The sequence below is a fragment of the Dermacentor silvarum genome, chromosome 1 (assembly GCF_013339745.2).
Source record: "Dermacentor silvarum isolate Dsil-2018 chromosome 1, BIME_Dsil_1.4, whole genome shotgun sequence".
Taxonomy (NCBI): Eukaryota; Metazoa; Arthropoda; class Arachnida; order Ixodida; family Ixodidae; genus Dermacentor; species Dermacentor silvarum.
In genome coordinates, this window is record NC_051154.1 from 5218103 (window position 1) to 5235740 (window position 17638).

At 46.2% G+C, this 17638-nt stretch overlaps 1 long non-coding RNA gene across 1 annotated transcript; it reads right to left on the bottom strand.

The window, feature by feature from the left end:
• Positions 1 to 1298: 1298 nt before the first annotated feature.
• Positions 1299 to 3933, bottom strand: LOC125942657 (uncharacterized). Its single transcript, XR_007465290.1, has 2 exons — positions 3703 to 3933; positions 1299 to 2531 (listed from the first exon to the last, which is right to left on the bottom strand). It is a non-coding gene; the product is annotated as an uncharacterized LOC125942657 (long non-coding RNA).
• Positions 3934 to 17638: the final 13705 nt, after the last annotated feature.

Genomic DNA, 17638 nt, shown 5'->3' on the forward strand with positions numbered 1-17638 from the left:
GTTTGTGTTGCTTTTCAAAGATTCAGTTTGGAATGCGGAACGACTGAAACAAATTGCGGTTAATGGCTTGAAATGGAGCTAGGTGGTGTCGCAGTTTTGCGAAACATTTAGTGGTGGCGCTAGCCACTACCCCGTTTCAAGCAATGCTTTTATGCATGTCTCCAACACTATTGAAATTAAAACGGCGCGACTTATGAAGCGGTTGGTTCAGTCGAGCCGTGGCGTGTGGAGAGCCATGGCGGAAAACATGTCAGCTTCTGCACCCGTTAAGGAACTACGCGTTTCCGAGGGCCAGCATGAGACGGTGCTCGCTTTTATGGAGCGGCATTTCCAGCTGGCTTTAAGATCCAGCGAGCTGGGGCCGGGCTTCACCCTTGTCGACCGGCGACGGCTGTGGCAGCAGCTGGCCGACGCGCTTAACGCGGAAGGGCCCGTTGTGAAAACGGTCGACCAGTGGCAGGACTGGTGGAGGAAGCAGCAGGGGCGATATTCTGTAAGAGTCTACTCAGTGGACTGTCCATTTCGGCTGTCGCTGATTGGCTGCTGCTCGACGTGCAGGAAGGTGCCAGCCAGTCTCCTTCCTGCACGTGAAGCAGCAGCCAATCAGCGACAGCCGAAATGGACAGTCCACTAGGTAGACTCTTACAGAATACCGCCCCAGCTCTACGAGGCCCGCCGCGACGCTACCGCTATCGCCCAAGAGCAAAGGTGAGTGACCGTCGAATGGTCTGGGCGATTTGTCCTTCGACATTGGTGTGTATTTTCAGAAGCACTGGAGGAGGTCGCGCACCCGGCTTCCGGGGCCGAGGGCTCCAGCTGACAGGCACGGTCCGCTTCCGTGGCGTCACCGACCTCCCCTACCAAGAGGTAAGCACACTGCCGGCGTAATATCATGGGTTTCTGAATGGTGCCGACTTAGAGTTTGCCATTATCTGTAAGTGGTACCTTTAGCGGAACGCGACACTGTTGGTGAACAGGAAAATAGCGTGGGAGAGAATGGAAAAGCAGGTGGGTTAATCAACTAGAATCTCAGTTGGCTGCGCTTTCGGGAAAAGGGGGATTAACTGATCATCAGAGAAATAAAATGCCTTCAGGCAAGTGCACCAGGATGGTAATGCATGGGATCATTAAGCACTCAATAATTGCAGAATATTTCCGCAGATGTGTAGTACGAAAACTTGTAACATAGCCAGTGTAACGAAAAGCCACGTAGCGAAGGGACACGCTTATGACACTTTCCGGCAGGCTGATGTTCCAACTGCCGCCATGGAGGCGAGGAGCACAGCGACACGTAAGCATCAAAGGAATGAGTGTTTTAATTATCGCCAAATGTGTGTGCAGTTCGTAAACTTGTAATGTGTTTACAGCGGCAGAGGATCCACCGCGTGGCACATCAGGCACGGAAAGGGTGGCCGCTGCACCTGGTAAGTTATTGATCCTCAAACTGTTAGAGAAAATAAGCTCTCGTATTTTATTGAACTAGCCCAATAAGCCATAACATGGCCATAGCCACTTTTTATGCATACCATAAAATGCAGTGCAATTGTAGAAAATGATGCATGCTTTCAGTGTTGCAGCGTCCTGTACGACCACCACGTGGACAGCGACCACGACGGGTGGACACCCTCACAACCATGTCGTCGCAGTGCGCCCGCAGCCTCGAACAGGGCGACGAGAGGCTCCAGGTTGGTAGATCCTTTGGTGTCATTTTACATGAAGGACATAAATATTTTTTATGCTCTGTTATCATAAATGAATCATGAATCGGGAAAACAAACCAACTTTGGATATAAATAAGAAATATGCGTTGTATTGAGGGGTCGGTATCGTATCTTGCCAACGATCAAGAGCAGGGCAAAAGCTTGGTTAGCCCTGAAAAGGGCTGTTTGGTGGTAAGAGATGCATTTGAGTAGATGATGGAAGAGTAGTTCCAACAGGTCTTTGTGCAAACGAAGAGGGCATAGCTTGTACACGACGCTTCACACTGCCAAAGAAAATGATGCCATCAGGCCAGTGGCTCTTCAACAGAGAGAGAGAGAAATGACTTTTTTATTCTGCCATAAAAATGCATCGATGCCCTCAGTCCAGGGCGTCGCTTGCGGCGTGCTTCAGCGCTAGGCCGATCAAGTCCGCAAGGAATCGTTGGTCGTGAAGGGTGGTTGCGGCGGTCAGTCACTCGGAGGAAGGGGTAGATGGGAGGGATGAAGGTTTGGGTTAGGGGGCACTTTTGGATGGCATCGCCATAGGATATGTGATGTGTTGGGAGGATAGACACCACAGTGGCTACAGCGAGAGATGTCGGGAATTGTTGTGCACGTTGCAATTCTTGACAACAGCAGCTTCCAGCCATGAGCTGGTTATGAGTAATCAGCAACTCTTGCCAACAGTTCCACCACGATTATTCATTTCAGGTGCTGCGGAGGACCGAACAATCCACCACCCGCCTCGCTGTCGCGGCAGAGAGCACGGCAGCGGGTCAGGAGGGCATCCTGGAGAAGGTGCGCTCCCTGGCACTAGTCGTAGCTGGGCACCTGCAACAAGAAAGGAGGAATTAATTTATTGTTTATTTTCACCTTTTCAATTTAATTTTATTAATTTATTGTGTTTTGTGTTTTATGAGTTCAGTTTATCTTATTTATTTATTGCTCTTTGAGTTTTATAACTTTACTTTCATTTTCTGCACTTATTGTTGCTTCATACGCCGGAAGTTTTCATACACCTAGCACAAGCGGTGGCTGGCAAGCATATTGCCTCGTCACTACCAATGCACAGCGAGCGCCCGAATGCACAGGATGCGGCGGTTGCGATCATTATGAAAATTATGCAAACCTTTTTTTTATGGTGAGCACAGAGTGCCGATCATATGCACTGCTTCCATCCAGTCTGTCCTAACTATGATGGGTCAAGGGGTGTTTCCATTTAATATTTCATGTGATATTTAAAGAGAAGGCTGCACTTTCACGTTGCTACCATGTTTCATGTTGCACTAGGAAAGAAGTACTTTGTGCCAATTCCTCATTACTGTAACCACAATCTATGGCAAAACAAACAGATGTTCGGTATACTGACCTGAGTAGAAAGTAACAACTGCTGCATCTACATGCACAGCAAGTGGCATATCATAGGATGCACAGAACACATACAAGCTGTTGTAGCATTGAATTTCTAATGTTTCACGAGGAAAGAAGCATTTTGTGATGTACATATATTGCAGAGAACAATGCTAGCTTGGGCGCAGCAGCAAATGCAGTTCTTCACAGACAAAGGGGCATGACGCATTGCCTTAAGACTGCTTCACGAGTACTGCTGTAAATAAGTGGCAGCCTTGGAGACTCTTGCACAGTGAAGAGGGTACGATTGTTTCCGAGTCCACGGCTGTGGCATTCTTTTTAAAGGATTCTTTGTATATCTTTACTTCGTTTGTGTTTAAATTATCATAATCTGTCGGATGTTTTGATTTGGAAACATTGACCATCCGTATGGAGGGGTACTTAATGTGTATACAAATTCTTTAATGTATTTTCCACTGTACAAACACAGCCCTGCGATAGCCTAGGGGCACTGCAATTTGTATAAATAAATGATGTATGTGTTATGAAAACTCACGATTCCTGTGACATCAATATTCCTGTGACTATCAATAAAGTTGTTACCAACCAAAGTGCTCTGCCCTAGTTAGGGGTACACATTACGAATACTTACCAAGCAGATACTCGCCAGGTTGCAGTTGTGTGGCTAGGCGCGCTCACAGTGGATTATGCTGCCACACCCAAGAGTCGTGGTCCGAACCAGGGAGCCGGGGGTCCACAACAAGGATGCAAAGTTCCTAGTTGCACACCGGCAATGAGGAGCAATACAAAATAGCGCTGCAGATATGCTCAAAAACCCTTTTTGCCATTCATATGCAGGAAACAATACATACATTTACGCTGGTACAAGCAGTTACACTGTTTCAGTCATAGGCGTGCACAGGGTATTGCATTAGGGGGCGGGGGGGGGGTGGGGCGGGGCGCTTTGGGCGCGCGCCTTTGGTTTGCACTAAGTGATCGCTAAATGAAAACTTGGGGCATGATATTGCGCAAGAACACCCATACACGCCAAATCCAGCCCATGCAATGGTTGCTAGTACTTCCCTGTTCACAATGCTTCCATCGTATCTTCCCTATAGTGTATCGTTTTTTTGCTACGACTGCTGCCCATGTTCCTTAATACCTCCAAAATGCACAACTCCATTGTGTCTGCACGCCTGAACGAAAGCGCAATTTTGGAACGGCAAACGGCTCATGCACAGGAACACATGGCACTCATCATTACCGCTGTCATGTCAGACTTCAACGAGCTCGTACACAGTTCCCAGCATGTCCTGTTTTAATCGTTACATTACTAGTTATGCCAGCTTTGGCATTAAACTGAACAATTGCTACTAGGGGCGAGTAAAAATGGCGACTTCAGTTTGAAGTAAAACATACCAACGATACTTACGACCATGAAGTTTAGGGCGTAATAAGCCTTTGTCGACATAAAGCTCCACGTGTCGGCCGGGCTGCGTCCCTCTGGCTTCATAATGGTGATAAACGTGTCGTCGACGCACGCTAGCACACCTGGAATGGCGCCGCGTCGCGCAAAAGCCGCCTTTGCCTCACCCTTGGCAGCCGGTGTCAAGGAAAAGTCCGCCAACTTTCTCCCGGCAGACGCGGAAATGACGGCCTCCTTCACCTTATGAATGGTGCTTCTCACGGCCGACTGCGCCATGCCTATGTGATCCTCGCGACCAACGCTCCTCTGGAAGCTTCCGGCGCCGAAGAATCGCAGAGCGCACACCACCTTCTTTTCTGTGGAAAGGCCACTGGCTCGCTGGCATCCAATGATAGGTTCAAGCTCGTCTCACAAGCTACGCACTGTTTGTTTGGACAGACGAAAATGTTGCCGGAACTCTTCCTCCGTCAACTCTTCAAATGCATCATCTACCTCGGGTCGTCGTCTCTGCGCGACTGCAGCAGCCGCACAGGCGACACGAAAATGCACGGCAGAGAAGGCAAACGCCATTTTCTCCAACTGTTGGGAGTGCCGAATTGGATTGAACCGGATACGAAAGAGGCTAACTGCCCCAAACGCTTACGTTTTAATCCAATCCAAGCCGTCTGATAGCCGTTCTATAATCCGTTCTATCGAAACGGACGAACTCGGAATCCGTTCCGTTGCGTTCGTCCGATAGCAGACGACACGGAATGATTGACAGCAGCAAGACGTCATGGCTCACGTCACAATTAACGCCATGGCGTTCGTCACGGTTCAAATTGACCAATCGTGTGCGGCTCGATGGAACAGACCGCCTCCGTTTAATTTTGGAACGCGTACAAGATCGCACCCCGATAGAGTTTCTCACTATAACACCTAGAGGGTAAACTGGCGCCACCGTCTATGCGAGTTTCTTAAAGGGCGCCGTGCCCTCATGGGAATGACGGGATATGTGTCTGCCAGGCTTGTGTTGGCTGGTGTTGAACGAGGCTTCGTCTAAAACGTGGTTATGGCTACACAAATAATGTGTTCTTAAAGTAAAATCTACATAAAAGGCTTTAATTTACCCATATTACATATCTCAATAAAGTTTACTCACCTACAATGCAGAATCAAGTGAAGAAAAGCAAGAACAGACGACAAGTCGTTCCAAAGCGAGCGAGAATCTTGTGGTCTGCCCTCCAACTTTAGCGGCCAGCTGATACTTTTTACGTTTCATATAATTGTGCGTCCAATAGTAAGTCCTCAAAATTATGCAAAACATGTTTTTGTGTAATAATAAAGCTAAAGCAGTTTTTTACGTGCTGTTTTAGCAGGAAATGAATCATTGTGAAAGACGGAACGGTGCTAGCCAGGCGCGTCCTCAAGGCGTTCTGGCTCTCCAAGAACGATGCCAATCCGAAGTCACAATATGCCGGCATTCCCATGGATACCACAGCGCAGCAGCACCAGTTTTCCCTCTAGGTAATATAGTGAGAAACTCTATGCGCACCCCTGGTGTCCTATATATAGGACATGACGCCATATCTCACACTGATGTGGTACTCCGAATATAATAAATATTTTTGGGTTTCTTAGGCAGTAGTAAATCAATACGAAATGAAAAAAAAAGTTGTGAACGCTAAAAAAATTCAGGGCTGAAGGGGTCAAAAGCGCTTGCTGTATCTTGCGCGCCTCGTGTCAAACCCTTCATGATATGCGGCGAGGGTACTTTCTGGTTTGGCGATACAAAGGCCGCCGTAATAAGGATGCCGTAATAAGGGTCATGTCACGTTCGATCCTCCAGACTTCTTGCGCCTGCGCAGTGCTCCCTGAATTGGTTTCCGCAGCTGGGAAAGCTCCAGGCGGCTTGCAGTGCCTAACCAAGAGCAGGCCAGCACCTCACCCCCTCGTACCTGCTGCGGTAACTTAGCGGCTAAGTTCGAGGTCGGGGTATTCCGGCATTTCGATGGGGGCGAAATGCAAAAACAATTGTGCCCCGTGCATTGGGGGCACGTTGCAGAACCCCAGGTGGTCAAAGTTAATCCGGCGTGCCTCATCGTGGTTTTGGCACGTAAAAGTTCAGAATTTACAGAATTTAATTGTAATTTAACCCCCTCATCCACGCAGAAAGCATTCAAATGTCTTCAGCAAAGACAAATTATCCGTTTTATTGCGATAGCAAACATATGGAAACTCCAGGCGCATTTCTCCCATCGTCGTCGCCGTGAGGTCCCGTATAAAGTCCAATGGCGATAACATGGTCGCCGCGTGCCGTATGCTGTATGTGCGAGTGAAAGCGTAAGAGGGTGAGCCCACGATGGCCACTCAATCTCGCGCACGCTCGGGAGGAAAGCGGGGAGGAAGCGCTCCATCTTCCGTCACGCGCAAGGGTCTGAGGGGTGGGGAGAGAGGGGCGTTCTACTCAGGCAGCTCCTGCGTAAGGCGCGGCCGCGCGCGGGTCGCCTTATATTGAAAGCCATCTGCAACGGGGACAGAGTCCGCTGTGTTTTAGCGGCCTATGTAGTTCGCGTTAATGCGAGGGGGTCAATTCGCTCGCTGCTGCTGCCGCGCTCTCTCACTTCAGCGTTTTCACACAGAGCAGTCACCGAGTGAGATGTGTTCATGTTTGCTTGTGCGCGCGTGACACCATGCTTGTTAATTTAGTTGGTAAGCCTGTGTTGACAAGCTTATACGGCAGATAAAACTTCTACCCTTACTTCGTATACCTGTCTACAAATTTGCTATTGCGATCGATGCTTCGCCCGAACTGCGACTTTATTTTATTCCCCAATAAAATGAACGGCAGTCACCGACATATAACGAAACGCAATTGCCGTCAACGGGTTAGCTAGCACTCATTCGACTCAGGACCTGTTGTTGATAGGTAGCTTCAATGCATTTACACAACACAGACAAATGTACCGCGTACGGAAGACCCTTCCTTTCATCTTATAAGCATTTCGATAAGGTATGCGGCTATTCGCTACATAATGACTGCATGAAAAGCCTGTTTACCTTTCATTTTCTTGGAAGTGGAAAAAAAGTGGCCCTGCTGTTTCTTCTCGTGTCGGTCCAGCATAAGAGTCGCGCAGAATGCCTTCTGGCCTTTCTTCTGTTTTCCTTTCTTTGCTGGAACACTGGTCGATACAGAAACAAAATATTGGAGCGCACAGTAGGCGGAAAAGGCTTGCACGTGTGCAGAGAACGCCAGGAGCAGACGAACAGTATGACAGCCGAAGCGATAATCGCGATAGCGCCGCCTGTTGGAGCTACGAATGAAGTGACCAAATACAAAGAAAGTAGACAAAAAGCAAACACGAGGGAACACATTCTTTTTCTATACATGATTTCATGATTTCACTTTAATTATGCTTAGCTTCCAAAGATAGAGCCAACTATGCAAATGTATTTAATTTTTTCGTTGGCCACCAGAAACATGGCGACGCTATTTATCAGATACCGAAACTAGCCCAGCTGTCCGTACAGTTAGCTAACAGGGGAAAACATTTCAGCGTGCGTCTTAAGGACAAGGTCGAGGATATTGGCCGAATGACTGGTAATACCTAAAGCCCCTCAATGTAAAAGTAGCGCCAACTAAAACCCCTATATATAAAAAGTAGCGTCACGCTTTGAAGAATGCCGCCGCCTCCTCGCACACACTGTCCGAGGCCGACGCCGCGTCGGTATTGGCCTAATGGCATCACGTGGACCGTCGAGCCCCCGGGCGCTGGCTGCGTTTGTTTACGATAACGCTCCATCGCCATTTTCGCCCGAGAAGCGTCTACCGACTGGCGAGAGGCACAACGGTAGCGGCGAACACAGTCGGCGATCGTCGAATCTGATCAGCGGCGAAAGATAAACAAGTGCACATGTTTCAAGCGTTGTAGGCGGCGCAACGGTCGAAAAAAGAGCGCGAAAGAGAGGAGAAACGAGGAGGAGGGAAGGCGGAGGAGGAGAGTGTCGCTACTTTTTATGTGTAGGGGCTTTAGCGCCAACCACTTCCCTCCTCCTCCGTTCCACTGCCCCGTTCGTCGCGGCCAGCGCGATCTAAAGTCCCTATATAGGAAAAGTATCGCCATCCTGTATCTCCGATTGGACGATGATAGCGCGCGCTTTACTTCTTTATATATATATATATATATATATATATATATATATATATATTTAGCAAATATGCTAGCGTATTTGCATGTCCTAGCTTTTACATCCCCGAGCCTCCTATACAAATGTACATTATATTCTACACGAAGAGCTCCGTAAAGGCCGTTTCACATGGTGCGATTTTGCACTGCGATTATCGCACCGGAAGTGCGATTTCCGTCGCATGCGACGAAAATCGCAGTCGCAGGGCCGTTTCTGCGATTTTCGGCTGCGACCAACCGGTTGGTCGCAGCGTCGCAGCAATCGCTGCGATTTTTCCGTCGAAATTGCGCCGAGAGGTATTTCGCGGTCTGTTTTGGAAAATGGCGGCGGTCGCTCAACGCAACGTTTATATATACTTTTTTGTCTATAAATATTGGATCAACGAGCCTCGAACAGTGCAACTAATTGAGTGGAGCCTTGGATTACGCAATCGGTACGTAACATCAGCACCGACACGCGAACAGTGCAGATAAAAACTCGTAGGTCAGATTCGGTTCTGTGATTTCTACGAGTTTGTTGACACGCTACGTTGCTAATCTGGCGACGCTGTTTTTTAGGTTGGCTTCGGGTGCTGATAGTACGTACTTTTGCGTGATTTTCCGTTATTCACACGCGCTGCGAGTGTGTAAATACTACGAGGTGTCCCTCACGGGAAGGCATGGCCTTCGGATGTCGTCCCAATTTTCTGGTTCTGGAGACAACTCGCGATATACGAAAACGCCACAGTTTTATCGCCGTATGCTTTTACGGACGGAACAATTTAAAGAATATGCAACCACGGACAAATGCTGTGGTCAATAGGTCACGCTATACGCGCGACCATTTAGTTGCAGTCGGTTGGTTAGGGCTTTCATGCGCATTTTCCCCAATGATCGAATTATCTCATTTCAAGGTTCTGTTACTTCCGCTGCGAGACGCAAAGCGAACGTGCAAACTGGATATCGTAATGAATGTTCTACAATAGCATATTTCACGCTTTGACTGGGAATAAGCAGTATTGCCAATTTATTTTCGAAGCAATATTTAAACAGTTTTTTTTCTCATTTTTCTGATGCATCATTTTTCTCCTGAATAAAAAAACCAATAAACCTTCAGTGTGTTGCAGACTTTGTATCCTTACTGCATCTGTATTAACCCTCACATTAAAAGGTAATTGCACATTTCGCTTACTTCAGTGCATCGAATTACTTTTGTTTATGCTGGTTGTAACATATTGCAGTACTCTAAGAAACTACATAGCCATAAACATCCTTGCCTTTTCTTGCTTCTATGTCTCTACTTCCTGTAAAACACATGCAATATGCGAAAAGCAGGCGAACACCTTGTTTTTATAAGCAGTAGATAACTCATTAAACAAAAGCAGATCAAAATTGTGCAGTGAAGTCAGCCAGTTGCATTCCTTCGTATGAATGATAGTATCTTTTCAAGTGTGGGTGGGTCTTGCATGTCCACAGCTCATAAAGTGTGCAGACTCATCACGAGGCGTAGGTATAGCCCATCAAGATGGAGGCAATGTTGCTAATGAGTCTGCACTTACATGTATTACTGCATAAACTCGTATAACCATATCCCATCATTACTCAATCGAGCTTGCTAGTCATATTCACCAAAATTCTACTTATCCGAGCTTGCTCTGACTCATATTCACCAAAATTGTACTTGGCCGAGCTTGATCTGACTAATATTCACAAAGATTCTACTCAGGCAAGCTTGCACCGAGTCATATTCACCAAATATCTACTTAGCCAAGCTTTCTCCGTCTTATATTCATCAAAATTCTACTCGGGTGAGCTTGCACTGAGTCATATTCACCAAAAATCTACTTGCCGAGCTTGCTTTGACTCATATTCACTAAAATTATACTTGGATCAGCTTTCCCCGACTACCACATGACAATATTCACTAAAAGTTTACTCAACTGAGCTTGCTCTTACTCGTATTCACCAAAATTCTACTCAGTCAAGCTGAAACGAACTCAGACTCACGGTTAGTTCGAAGTCTTAGTGAGCCAACGTTTGAGTGAGTTCACCGTGCTATGTATACATTACATTATGTGACCTGTGCGGTGAATAAGCAAACATTGTCTATGAGTACGTGTTGCATCGGGTGAAATAAGGACAACTGTAAACACTGCAGTTAGTTTTCTAGAGTTCAACTGACCGTTGCGTGAAAGCTTCGCCTCATGTCGATTCAAGCAAGTGCATTGGATCTGCATCATATTTTTTGCCAATCCTGCTGTCTGTCCTAACCAATACTGGGTGGCCACATTTTGTACATTTCAACACAAAGTTTAATAAATGACTGTAGTGCAATATATTAAAAAAAAGATGCTTGCATCACTGCACATATAACAATCAGAACATGACACAAACACATGCACATAAGATGCACACAAATGATAAATACATAAACAGATGGAATCAGCTAGCCACCACCTATTGAAAAAAAAAGAAAAAGCCCAGGACTACGTATAACCATTCCCCTTGCCAGGTACATGGGCTATAGGAGAAACACACGTGCAACCTAGCAGTTACCTCGAGGTAGCAGCTATGGACGCTTTTGCATTCGCAGCTGGCTACTTAACCACTCAAGTGTGTTCAGTGTGCACTTGTACTTAGGCACCCTTTTTATTGTCTGTATCTCAAAAATTTAATGTGGCTCCTCAAAATTTTGAGAATGTTTGGATTCTGAGGCTTGCAAAGGTAAATATTTTTATTCCATTTTCGTTCAAGGTGAAGGCTCATACAAAAGATTAGAGATATTGTCAGTGCCCCTCACTTTCTCTCAGAACATAAGTGGTCTGTTATTGAGATTCTAGCAGCTTTTCAACAGCAAGAAAGGGAATCAGCTTCCCCTGTTTTCAGCATTGGGTTAATGCAGGCAATTCAGGGAGGCATAAAGTTTTGCTAATACAATAGGTTCGGGAATACCAGATTAGACTGTACCTTGAAACTTTCCTTGCACTTTCTTATTTTGGTGAAATAACCCAGTTTTAAATGGCTCCAGTTAGCATACTCTAACATTGGTCTAATATAGGTTAAGTACATGACTAGCTTAACAGACTGGGATGCTGGCTTTCATTTCCAGGAGAGGAATCCTAGCACCTGCTCCAGTTGCATATGTTTTTGGTTATCAGGGGTATTCAGCCTCACTTTAAGGATAACGTGCTGAAGCAGGTAGAAGCACACGCATGCCATTAGCGGATAGTTTCGATAGCTTCTTACCTTACACTTGCCACCATGAATACAAAATTTTAGCGTTCGATTTTGTTATTAAACAAACAAACATACTCCTAACAAGGTATTTTAATGTTAGCCGTGTGGCTACGCGGCTGCGCTACGTACTGCAGCATATTAACTTAAGCTTCTTGATACAGATTCACAGCACACTAACAGCGCAAGAAACAGGACGAGAAAATAGACGACGCCCATGTCTGCCAGAATGATACGATACTACGTACACAAGTGACTGCAGCTCCTAAAAAAATGTGGTGTCGGCTTTTACGCCTTTCGAAATAATCAGAGAGCACTTGTATGAATAATTACAGCACAGGCGCCGAGACGGACGAGCCAGGCTGGCGCTAAGATAAACGTTAACAACACAAATTCCATTGCACGTTCAGTAATTACACACAGATCATTTGCGGCTTTGTTCAGGGGCAGACGTGAGCTTTTGGGTTGGTGCTTGCTGCTAAGTTTGGTGCAAGAATATTGCTAGGAGCAGGAACCACTAATGCGCAATCACGAGCAATACACACACATCCGTTTTTCAGAAGCTGACGTTAATCACTGGTAGCGCGAGGGTCTCTGCGTTGACATGACGACTCCGCCGAATCCCGAATACTGCATATGCGATGACAACAGCTATAAGGGCTTGTTGATAGGTCCTCTTGTAATTTTTTTAACCGCAGGTAGAACGACACAGGTATAAAACACACACAGAGACAGCACACAACGCTGAATGACCACCGGCGAACAGCTGTTTACGTCCGCCATTTCTCCTCGTATTGAACTTCACAAACCGCTGTTGCGTACTCCAAAGCAAACTAAACTTTAAAGCGCTTTTAAATTACAAAACGCACGTATTATTTGGTTCCTAATAAAGAGAGGTCAATTATATTATAACGCGCACGTCTTTTTCATTACATTGAACGAATTTATGCGGCGTGTGCGACAAAATCTGGCAGCAAGCAACCCTGGGCGTCGCATAATCGCATTGTTGACATCGCACCATGTGAAATGGCCGTTGCGAATTTCGCATCTGCGAAAATCGCAGTGCAAAATCGCACCATGTGAAACAGCCTTAATTCTTGGAGCCGTCTACATCCTAGCGTATTTGCATGTCCTAGCTTTTACATCCCCGAGCCTCTTATACAAATGTACATTATATTCTACACGAAGAGCTCCGTAATTCTTGGAGCCGTCTACATGCTAGGCTGATTGCTAGCGTATTTGCGTGTCCTAGCGTTTACATCCCCGAGCCTCCTATACAAATGTACATTATATTCTACACGAAGAGCTCCGTAATTCTTGGAGCCGTCTACATCCTAGCGTATTTGCATGTCCTAGCTTTTACATCCCCGAGCCTCCTATACAAATGTACATTATATTCTACACGAAGAGCTCCGTAATTCTTGGAGCCGTCTACATCCTAGCGTATTTGCATGTCCTAGCTTTTACATCCCCGAGCCTCCTATACAAATGTACATTATATTCTACACGAATAGCTCCGTAATTCTTGGAGCCGTCTACATGCTAGGCTGATTGCTAGCGTATTTTCGTGTCCTAGCGTTTACATCCCCGAGCATCCTATACAAATGTACATTATATTCTACACGAAGAGCTCCGTAATTCTTGGAGCCGTCTACATGCTAGGCTGATTGCTAGCGTATTTGCGTGTCCTAGCGTTTACATCCCCGAGCCTCCTATACAAATGTACATTATATTCTACGCGAAGAGCTCCGTAATTCTTGGAGCCATCTACATGCTAGGCTGATTGCTAGCGTATTTGCGTGTCCTAGCGTTTACATCCCCGAGCCTCCTATACAAATGTACATTATATTCTACACGAAGAGCTCCGTAATTCTTGGAGCCGTCTACATGCTAGCCTGATTGCTAGCGTATTTGCGTGTCCTAGCGTTTACATCCCCGAGCCTCCTATACAAATGTACATTATATTCTACACGAAGAGCTCCGTAATTCTTGGAGCCGTCTACATGCTAGGCTGATTGCTAGCGTATTTGCGTGTCCTAGCGTTTACATCCCCGAGCCTCCTATACAAATGTACATTATATTCTACACGAAGAGCTCCGTAATTCTTGGAGCCATCTACATGCTAGGCTGATTGCTAGCGTACTTGCGTGTCCTAGCGTTTACATCCCCGAGCCTCCTATACAAATGTACATTATATTCTACACGAAGAGCTCCGTAATTCAGTGAGCCGTCTACATGCTAGGCTGATTGCTAGCGTATTTGCGTGTCCTAGCGTTTACATCCCCGAGCCTCCTATACAAATGTACATTATATTCTACACGAAGAGCTCCGTAATTCTTGGAGCCAGTCTACATGCTAGGCTGATTGCTAGCGTACTTGCGTGTCCTACCGTTTACATCCCCGAGCGTTCTATACAAATGTACATTATATTCTACACGAAGAGCTCCGTAATTCTTGGAGCCGTCTACATGCTAGGCTGATTGCTAGCGTATTTGCGTGTCCTAGCGTTTACATCCCCGAGCCTCCTATACAAATGTACATTATATTCTACACGAAGAGCTCCGTAATTCTTGGAGCCATCTACATGCTAGGCTGATTGCTAGCGTACTTGCGTGTCCTAGCGTTTACATCCCCGAGCCTCCTATACAAATGTACATTATATTCTACACGAAGAGCTCCGTAATTCTTGGAGCCGTCTACATGCTAGGCTGATTGCTAGCGTATTTGCGTGTCCTAGCGTTTACATCCCCGAGCCTCCTATACAAATGTACATTATATTCTACACGAAGAGCTCCGTAATTCTTGGAGCCAATCTACATGCTAGGCTGATTGCTAGCGTATTTGCGTGTCCTAGCGTTTACATCCCCGAGCCTCCTATACAAATGTACATTATATTCTACACGAAGAGCTCCGTAATTCTTGGAGCCGTCTACATGCTAGGCTGATTGCTAGCGTATTTGCGTGTCCTAGCGTTTACATCCCCGAGCCTCCTATACAAATGTACATTATATTCTACACGAAGAGCTCCGTAATTCTTGGAGCCGTCTACATGCTAGGCTGATTGCTAGCGTATTTGCGTGTCCTAGCGTTTACATCCCCGAGCCTCCTATACAAATGTACATTATATTCTACACGAAGAGCTCCGTAATTCTTGGAGCCGTCTACATGCTAGGCTGATTGCTAGCGTATTTGCGTGTCCTAGCGTTTACATCCCCGAGCCTCCTATACAAATGTACATTATATTCTACACGAAGAGCTCCGTAATTCTTGGAGCCGTCTACATGCTAGGCTGATTGCTAGCGTATTTGCGTGTCCTAGCGTTTACATCCCCGAGCCTCCTATACAAATGTACATTATATTCTACACGAAGAGCTCCGTAATTCTTGGAGCCGTCTACATGCTAGGCTGATTGCTAGCGTATTTGCGTGTCCTAGCGTTTACATCCCCGAGCCTCCTATACAAATGTACATTATATTCTACACGAAGAGCTCCGTAATTCTTGGAGCCGTCTACATGCTAGGCTGATTGCTAGCGTATTTGCGTGTCCTAGCGTTTACATCCCCGAGCCTCCTATACAAATGTACATTATATTCTACACGAAGAGCTCCGTAATTCTTGGAGCCGTCTACATGCTAGGCTGATTGCTAGCGTATTTGCGTGTCCTAGCGTTTACATCCCCGAGCCTCCTATACAAATGTACATTATATTCTACACGAAGAGCTCCGTAATTCTTGGAGCCGTCTACATGCTAGGCTGATTGCTAGCGTATTTGCGTGTCCTAGCGTTTACATCCCCGAGCCTCCTATACAAATGTACATTATATTCTACACGAAGAGCTCCGTAATTCTTGGAGCCGTCTACATGCTAGGCTGATTGCTAGCGTATTTGCGTGTCCTAGCGTTTACATCCCCGAGCCTCCTATACAAATGTACATTATATTCTACACGAAGAGCTCCGTAATTCTTGGAGCCGTCTACATGCTAGGCTGATTGCTAGCGTATTTGCGTGTCCTAGCGTTTACATCCCCGAGCCTCCTATACAAATGTACATTATATTCTACACGAAGAGCTCCGTAATTCTTGGAGCCGTCTACATGCTAGGCTGATTGCTAGCGTATTTGCGTGTCCTAGCGTTTACATCCCCGAGCCTCCTATACAAATGTACATTATATTCTACACGAAGAGCTCCGTAATTCTTGGAGCCGTCTACATGCTAGGCTGATTGCTAGCGTATTTGCGTGTCCTAGCGTTTACATCCCCGAGCCTCCTATACAAATGTACATTATATTCTACACGAAGAGCTCCGTAATTCTTGGAGCCGTCTACATGCTAGGCTGATTGCTAGCGTATTTGCGTGTCCTAGCGTTTACATCCCCGAGCCTCCTATACAAATGTACATTATATTCTACACGAAGAGCTCCGTAATTCTTGGAGCCGTCTACATGCTAGGCTGATTGCTAGCGTACTTGCGTGTCCTAGCGTTTACATCCCCGAGCCTCCTATACAAATGTACATTATATTCTACACGAAGAGCTCCGTAATTCTTGGAGCCGTCTACATGCTAGGCTGATTGCTAGCGTATTTGCGTGTCCTAGCGTTTACATCCCCGAGCCTCCTATACAAATGTACATTATATTCTACACGAAGAGCTCCGTAATTCTTGGAGCCGTCTACATGCTAGGCTGATTGCTAGCGTATTTGCGTGTCCTAGCGTTTACATCCCCGAGCCTCCTATACAAATGTACATTATATTCTACACGAAGAGCTCCGTAATTCTTGGAGCCGTCTACATGCTAGGCTGATTGCTAGCGTATTTGCGTGTCCTAGCGTTTACATCCCCGAGCCTCCTATACAAATGTACATTATATTCTACACGAAGAGCTCCGTAATTCTTGGAGCCGTCTACATGCTAGGCTGATTGCTAGCGTATTTGCGTGTCCTAGCGTTTACATCCCCGAGCCTCCTATACAAATGTACATTATATTCTACACGAAGAGCTCCGTAATTCTTGGAGCCATCTACATGCTAGGCTGATTGCTAGCGTACTTGCGTGTCCTAGCGTTTACATCCCCGAGCCTCCTATACAAATGTACATTATATTCTACACGAAGAGCTCCGTAATTCTTGGAGCCGTCTACATGCTAGGCTGATTGCTAGCGTATTTGCGTGTCCTAGTGTTTACATCCCCGAGCCTCCTATACAAATGTACATTATATTCTACACGAAGAGCTCCGTAATTCTTGGAGCCGTCTACATGCTAGGCTGATTGCTAGCGTATTTGCGTGTCCTAGCGTTTACATCCCCGAGCCTCCTATACAAATGTACATTATATTCTACACGAAGAGCTCCGTAATTCTTGGAGCGGCTACATGCTAGGCTGATTGCTAGCGTATTTGCGTGTCCTAGCGTTAACATCCCCGAGCCTCCTGTACAAATGTACATTATATTCTACACGAAGAGCTCCGTAATTCTTGGAGCCGTCCTACATGCTAGGCTGATTGCTAGCGTATTTGCGTGTCCTAGCGTTTACATCCCCGAGCCTCCTATACAAATGTACATTATATTCTACACGAAGAGCTCCGTAATTCTTGGAGCCGTCTACATGCTAGGCTGATTGCTAGCGTATTTGCGTGTCCTAGCGTTTACATCCCCGAGCCTCCTATACAATGTACAGTTATTCTACACGAAGAGCTCCGTAATTCTTGGAGCCGTCTACATGCTAGGCTGATTGCTAGCGTATTGCGTGCCCTGCGTTTACATCCCCGAGCCTCCTCTCCAAATGTA